This window comes from Miscanthus floridulus, chromosome 1 (assembly GCF_019320115.1).
Source record: "Miscanthus floridulus cultivar M001 chromosome 1, ASM1932011v1, whole genome shotgun sequence".
Taxonomy (NCBI): Eukaryota; Viridiplantae; Streptophyta; class Magnoliopsida; order Poales; family Poaceae; genus Miscanthus; species Miscanthus floridulus.
Window position 1 is genome coordinate 149,995,888 of NC_089580.1, and position 7,809 is coordinate 150,003,696.

Consider the following 7,809-nt stretch of genomic DNA (forward strand, 5'->3'; position numbering starts at 1 on the left):
TTAGTAGCAGTATTACTCTGTAATCCTACTAGGAAATCTCATTGTAAACCGACTAGGACTCTGGCCACCTGACTATATAAAGGAGGGCAGGGCTCCTTGGATCGAGAGTTCAGAGAACAATTGTACACAACACAACACTTGACAATCAATCCAACGCAAAGGCTAACGCCGACTGGACGTAGGGCTATTACTCGATCGAAGATCGAGGGTCCGAACCAGGATAAATCGACTGTCTCTTGCGTTAACCGTCGAGTTCTACATATGCTGAAGCCCGAACATACTGTCCCAGGTAACCCCGTGGCAGGCTATCGGTGGTCAAACATCGACAGCCGGCGCGCCAGGTAGGGGCTTTCGGTGACTTTGCATCCGAGAGCTCGACGGACCTAGACAACATGATCTTTTCAAAGGGATCAACCTTCATCTTTGGTTCGTGGATCTGCGAGGCAGGCGACGATGGCAAGCTCCAAGGCCGTCTCCTCGAAGATTCAGATCACCATCAAGACCTTTCCATTTCGGCGACAACAACAGATCAGCTTACCGAAAGATTCGTGTAGCTCGTAATGTCCAATCCAACTCGGATTTCGTGACTTCACGCATCCGATTCAAACTCAAGTTTCGCTTTCGAGACGAAGTTTTATCCGAGTTCTTTCGGAAAACTGAGTTCTTTTCTAACAAAGCTCCGGAACATGACGTCAACCTATCAAGAATACTACTCGGAGTACACTGAGAGTACTTCAAAGAAGACGGGTCCTCTTCCGTTTGGACTCCACAACATGGCAACATCTTATCAGATATGGCCCGAAGGATCCACCTATCCCGTGCTTACAATGCCGCTGAAGGGAGACCAGGAAGGTCTCGTTTTAACTATAACATCTCAAGACTGCATCGTCCACTGGCCAGGTTCCATTCCTGAGGATGACGGCACCCAACTAGTCGATGATACGACAACAGCAACTCTACCCTACCAAGAAGGAGACTCTGTAATCTTGAAACCTCTACTGAAGTTATAAATAGTTCTGGTAGTACGGAAATCAACGACGATGACAGAACAACTCACGCTAGAGAAGTATTCATAATTCGCCGTCCTCGATCACCATTGATCCCCCCAGAAGCACCCAACGTTAGGTCTTCAGATGAATCCGAATCCAACATATCACCATTTATCCAGGGGCACGATGGTGAGACCGAGAGTCAGAGACAAGCGAGAGAAAGAAAGAACAAATTGAAACAAGGACGTCAACGCCGTGCTAAGCAGCGAAAGGACACTTGGATCAAATATGAATCAGATCTAGCTGAGTACAACAGAAGAAAATCAGAGCGAGAGGTCGAAGAAGGATGAGCAGTGAATACACCCTACGATAAGATCCGAGAAGCGCTAGAAGAACTCAGGGCGACTTCACATCCCAATGAAAAATAAGAACAACTTTGGAACTTCCTCCAATCAACAGTCCTAAGGATGCACAACGGAAGGGCCCACTCAAGACTACCAGACAGGTCAACATCTCATGAACAGGAAAATCAAAATCAAAGGAAGTCCGCCTTCGAGAGACTTGGACCAAGCGGAAGTTACAATGGAGAAAGTAGAAGAGATCATAATAAAAAAGACCGGGTTGAACAAACAAGGAAAGCCAGAAGCAAAGCACCAACAAGGATAGCTACGCAAAACTACTCTCACCAAGACAACAGTTGGCAAGAAGGGGGCTCTGAATCAGAATACACAGAAGCCAGAACACATGATAGATTCCCCTATTTTGCAAACAGACTGGCTTCAATACGACTACCTCACAAGTTCAAACTGTCCAACCACTCCAAGTACGATGGCAAAACTGAACCAAAGCAGTGGCTCAGGATTTACTCACAATCGATTGAATTGGCCGGTGGGGACGATGACATCAAGACCTTGTTCTTTCCCATGGCCCTAGAAACTATGCCACTTCAATGGTTTGACAAATTGAATCCAGGATCAATTAGAAATTGGGAGGATTTGCAAAGAGCTTTATGTGAAAATTTCACAGGTATTATTACACACCCAATCACCCACGTAGAGTTAAAAGGACTCAAGCAAAAAGGAGGTGAAAGTCTAAGAAATTACTACCGACGATTTGGCGAACTACAAGCTCAAGTACATGACATCACCCAATGAGAAGTAATCGAAGCTTTATCGCACGGAATCATGGCTAGGTGGCAATTTCAAGACTTCTGCAAAGAAAACCCAAGAAACAATAAAGAATTCAGACGAACAGTGGAAAAGATGATTACTACAGAGGAAAAAACAAGAGAAAGATTCTCGGATAGAAACAATAGAGACAACCCAGACAGGCAAATTCCTCGAAACAACAGACATCATGAGAGAAAGCGTGGTCCAGACAACACAGTAGCAATGGCTGACAAATCAAAGAAGTTTTCAAAACCCAGAAGATATGATGACATCGAGAACATACGTTGCCCCTTGCACCCCAATGGAAAACACACCATCGGAAATTGCTACACCTTCAACGAAAGATACACAAGAAAAGATATTAAGGGGAACAATAAAGAAGACAATCAGAAAAAAGAAGGAGACAACCATGAAGACAAGGGATTCCAAAAATCTAGGGGGACAGTGACAGTAATCTTTGCCAGAGTTTCAGATTCTAGAAGCAAACATCAAGAAAAGCTAGCGTTACGAACCATCATGGCAGCAGAACCTGCTACACCAAGATATCTCAATTGGTCAGAGTATCCAATCCAATTTTTAAGAGAAGACCAATGGACCAGCGTAGGAAACTCAGGCCATTACCCACTGGTTCTAGATCCAACCATTGCCGGTATGACTGTTACGAAAGTACTAATCGATGGAGGAGCCGGACTCAACATCATTTTTTTAGAAACTCTAAGGAAGATGGGACTACAACTCACCGGGATGATCACACCAATGAGCACACCTTTTTATGGCATAGTACCCGGCAAGGCAGCAATGCCACTTGGATAAATCACCCTACCGGTTACTTTTGGGACTCCCTCGAACTACCGTACAGAATTCATCAAATTTGAAGTCACAGACTTTGATTCATCATATCACGCAATCCTCGGGCGCCCAGCACTAGCAAAATTCATGGCAATACCGCATTATCCGTACCTGTTGCTTAAGATACCAGGGCCTAATGGTGTTCTCTCTCTTCGAAGTGATCTGAAGCGCGCATTTGACTGTGATGTTCAGGCAATCCAAATTGCAGCAAAAGCATAGGCCAACAATGGAAGAAAAGAAATAACCACTGTTGCAGCAGAAATGAGCCCAAAAGAGCTCGAGATACCGGCTAAAAGACCAAGCATCCTAGCACCACCAAAAGAAGCTGACGTCAAGCAAATCGACATGGGCACCAGTGATCCCTCAAAAACAGCAACCATCAGTGCCCACCTATCGGCAAAATAGGAACTCGCGCTCACCAACTTTCTTTGGGACAACAAGGATATCTTCGCTTGGAAGTCGGTCGACATGCTAGGGGTCCCAAGAGAGTTGGCTAAGCATAGAATTGGTATCAATGAAGGCTCCAAGCCTGTGAAGCAACGACTACGATGATTCTCTCCCGACAAGAAGACAGCAATTAAAAAGGAAATTACAAAACTAATGGCAGCCGGATTCATCAGAGAAATCCTTCATCCAGATTAGCTAGCAAACCCAGTCCTGGTACAGAAAAAGAATACAGACGAATGACGCATGTGTGTCGACTACACAGATCTCAATAAACACTGCCCGAAAGATCCATTTGGGCTACCACGCATTGATCAGATAGTTGATTCAACAGCAAGATCTACTCTATTATCCTTCTTTGATTGCTATTCAGGATATCACCAGATTTCATTAAAGGAACAAGACCAGAGCAATACATCTTTCGTCACTCCATTCGGTGCCTACTGCTACAAAACCATGTCATTTGGACTAAAAAATGCTGGTGCAACTTACCAAAGAGCTATCCAAATATGCCTTGGTGATCAGATCGGCGAAAACGTAGAAGCATGCGTAGATGACATAGTGGTAAAGACAAAGAACCCAGATACACTAATCGAAGACTTAAAGCAAACTTTCGAAAACCTAAAAAGATGGAGGTGAAAACTGAATCCAAGCAAGTGTGTATTCGGAGTTCCTTCAGGACAACTACTCGGATTCTTGGTCAGTCATCGTGGAATCGAAGCAAGCGCCAAGCAGATTCGAGCCATAATAGACATGGGCCCTCCTCAAAGTGTCAAAGATGTGCAGAAACTAACAGACTGCATGGCGGCCCTCAATCGTTTCATATCAAGACTGGGCAAAAAAGGGTTACCTTTCTTTAAATTGCTGAAGAAGATAGACAAGTTCGAGTGGACAGAAGAAGCCAACAAAGCATTCAAAAAGCTCAAGGCATACCTCACCTCCTCACCAGTTCTCACACCTCTGAAGAAATACGAAGATATGATGCTATACATTGCGGCAACTTCTACGGTGATCAGCACTGCGATTGTCGTAGAAAGAGAAGAAGAAGGGTGTGTATATAAAGTACAACGTCCCGTATACTACATCAACGAAGTACTGTCAGAATCAAAAATCCGGTATCCACATGTGCAAAAACTACTCTACGTCCTCCTGATCACTTCACGCAAGCTTCGCCACTATTTTGAAAGCCATAGGATCACCGTGGTGACAAATTTCCCACTCGGAGACATCCTACACAACAGAGATGCAACAGGGCGTATATCTAAGTGGGCAGTTGAACTTGGTGCTCTCAATATCGATTTCACCCCATGGAAGGCAATTAAATGTCAAGCCCTGGTTGATTTTGTTGCTGAATGGATAGAAATTCAACAACCCGTGTCAAGCACCATCCTTGATCATTGGAAGATGTACTTTGATGGATCACTCAAGCTAGGCGGAGCGGGTGTAGGCGTCCTCCTAATTTCTCCGGACGGAAAACAACTCAAGTACGTCCTTTAGATATTATGGCAAGATACAAACAATGAAGCAGAATACGAAGCCCTCATCCACGGACTACGAGTGACAATTACACTCGGAATCAAGCGTTTACTCGTTTACGGCGATTCAGCAGTGGTAATCAATCAAGTCAACAAAGATTGGGACTGCACCAAAGAAAACATGGGCGCTTACTGTACTGAAATACGAAAACTCGAAAAACATTTTCAAGGATTAGAAATTATACACGTGCTGCGCGATTCTAATATTGCGGCAGACGTCCTTGCCAAGCTTGGATTGGACAGAGCGAAGGTCCCACCCGGTGTATTCATAGAGGAGTTATCAGCTCCCTCTATCAAACAACTCGGTGAGATAACCCCTCAAATCTCAGCCAAAGGCACCCAGATCTTGGTAATCACCACTTCATGGACTCAGGTTTTTATTGATTACATCAAAGAGAATAAGTTGCCAGCGGAAAAACAGGAAGCTACCTGAGTTGTTCATAGAAGCAAGAATTACGTCCTAGTAGGAGACAAGCTCTACAGAAGAGCCGCACCATCAGGAGTACTCCTAAAACGCGTCTCATTTGAAGAAGGCAAACAAATCCTAGATGAAATACACTCAGGTTGCTGTGGAAATCACACCGCTTCAAGAACACTAGTCGGCAAAGCATTCTGCACCGGTTTCTACTGGCCAACCGCTTTGAAAGACACAGAAGAACTCATTAGAAGATGCAAAAGTTGTCAGATGTTCGCAAGACAGGCTCATGTGCTAGCCTACAACCTCATCTGCATACCACCTGCTTGGCCCTTCTTCTGCTGGGGGCTGGATCAAGTAGGACCTCTCAAGAAAGCAAAAGGTGGCTTCAAATACATCTTCGTGGCAATTGACAAGTTCACCAAATGGATTGAATTCAAACCATTAGCAAAATACAGCACAGCCAAAGCAGTCGAGTTCATCCAAGACATTATGCACCGCTTCGGCATGCCCAATCGAATCATCACGGATTTGGGTTCTCCATTCACGACCATAGAATTCCAAAGTTGGGCACAGGACTGTGGCTTCAGAATAGATTACGCATCAGTCGCACATCTAGAGGCCAACGGACAGGTCGAAAGGGCAAATGGACTCATACTAGCTGGATTAAAACCAAGATTGTATGAAGAACTAGTAGACTATGGATCAAAATGGATTGAAGAATTACCTAAGGTTGTATGGGGGCTACGGACTCAAATAAGCAGAGCCACCGAATACTCACCTTTCTTCCTAGTGTATGGATCAGAAGCCGTACTACCCGCAGACTTGATCTGGACATCACCAAGGACAGAGCAATACGACGAAGGAGAAGTAGAACACACCCGAAGATTAGAACTCGACAGTATAGAAGAAGTCAGAGTAAACGCTGCCCTGCAATCAGCAAGATACCTCTAAGGACTAAGACGCCACTACAACAAGAATACCTAGTCTCGATCATTACAAGTCGGAGACCTAGTACTAAGAAGAATACAAAAAACCGACGAACGCCACAAACTACTCAGTCCATGGGAAGGTCCTTTTATCGTCACAAAAGTCATCGGACCGGGCACATACAAGCTCATAACTGAAGACGGAAAAGAAGTCAACAATACATGGCACATTAGTCAGCTACGAAGATTCTATGCATGAAAACAACTCAAGGGAAAATATGTATACAAGACACAAGAGATCAACGTTCATGATCAACAAAGATAGCGCTCACCAACAACACATGTACCATTGTGACCTATCAATATTCATGATCAATAAAGATGGTTCTTTCTCGACAAACATATGTCTCATTATGGCTATCCCCGAGTTGTTTCCAACAATCAAACAAAAAGCAAAATGGCTCAAAAGACGCCTGAGCATACCGACCGAGAGCAAAATAGCTGAAAACATGCTTGAGCCCGCCGATGAGGGTAGCTAATAAGCTAACACCCGAACAAAAAGCAAAATAGCTGAAAAGACACCTGAGCATACCGACCGAGAGCAAAATAGCTGAAAACATGCTTGAGCCCGCCGATGAGGGTAGCTAATAAGCTAACACCCGAACAAAAAGCAAAATGGCTCAAAAGACGCCTGAGCATACCGGCCGAGAGCAAAACAGCTGAAAACATGCTTGAGCCCACCGATGAGGGTAGCTAATAAGCTAACACCCGAACAAAAAGCAAAATGGCTGAAAAGACGCCTGAGCATACTGGCCGAGAGCAAAATAGCTGAAAACATGCTTGAGCCCGCCGATGAGGGTAGCTAACAAGCTAACACCCGAACAAAAAGCAAAATGGCTGAAAAGACACCTGAGCATACCGGCCGAGAGCAAAATAGCTGAAAACATGCTTGAGCCCGCCGATGAGGGTAGCTAATAAGCTAACACCCGAACCAAAAAAGAAAAACGACTGAAAATAAGCCTGAACATAAATCAGAGCAATTCCAAGACAAGACCCTCTAGCTACTTGTTCCAAATAAGCAAGAGGCTCAGGGGCTACACTTAGAAAATCCCAAGAAGTGCTACATGGTTTCGCTCAAGAAAGCACTTGAACAACGCTTTTTCCTGCTCAACAAGACTTCAAGAAAATAAGACAAGGCTTCTAGAGCTCTATCATGAAGTGCTCGGGGGCTCGCCGGTCCTAGGATACTTTCGCAACCAGATGCTGACCACACTACGAGCTAAGCCAAGAAGAAGAAGCTGGAGATATCCTAAGTCTTTTTAGTACTAAACGCAAAGTTTGTCGACACAACGGGCTATACCAAGTTATTTACAAGTCACAGAAGAAAGCCAGACAAGCACTCGACAAGTCAAGGAAGTCTATCAAGACATCAATCTACATACACCGAGTTGTTTCACACGGCACAGTCAAAAGCCAGAC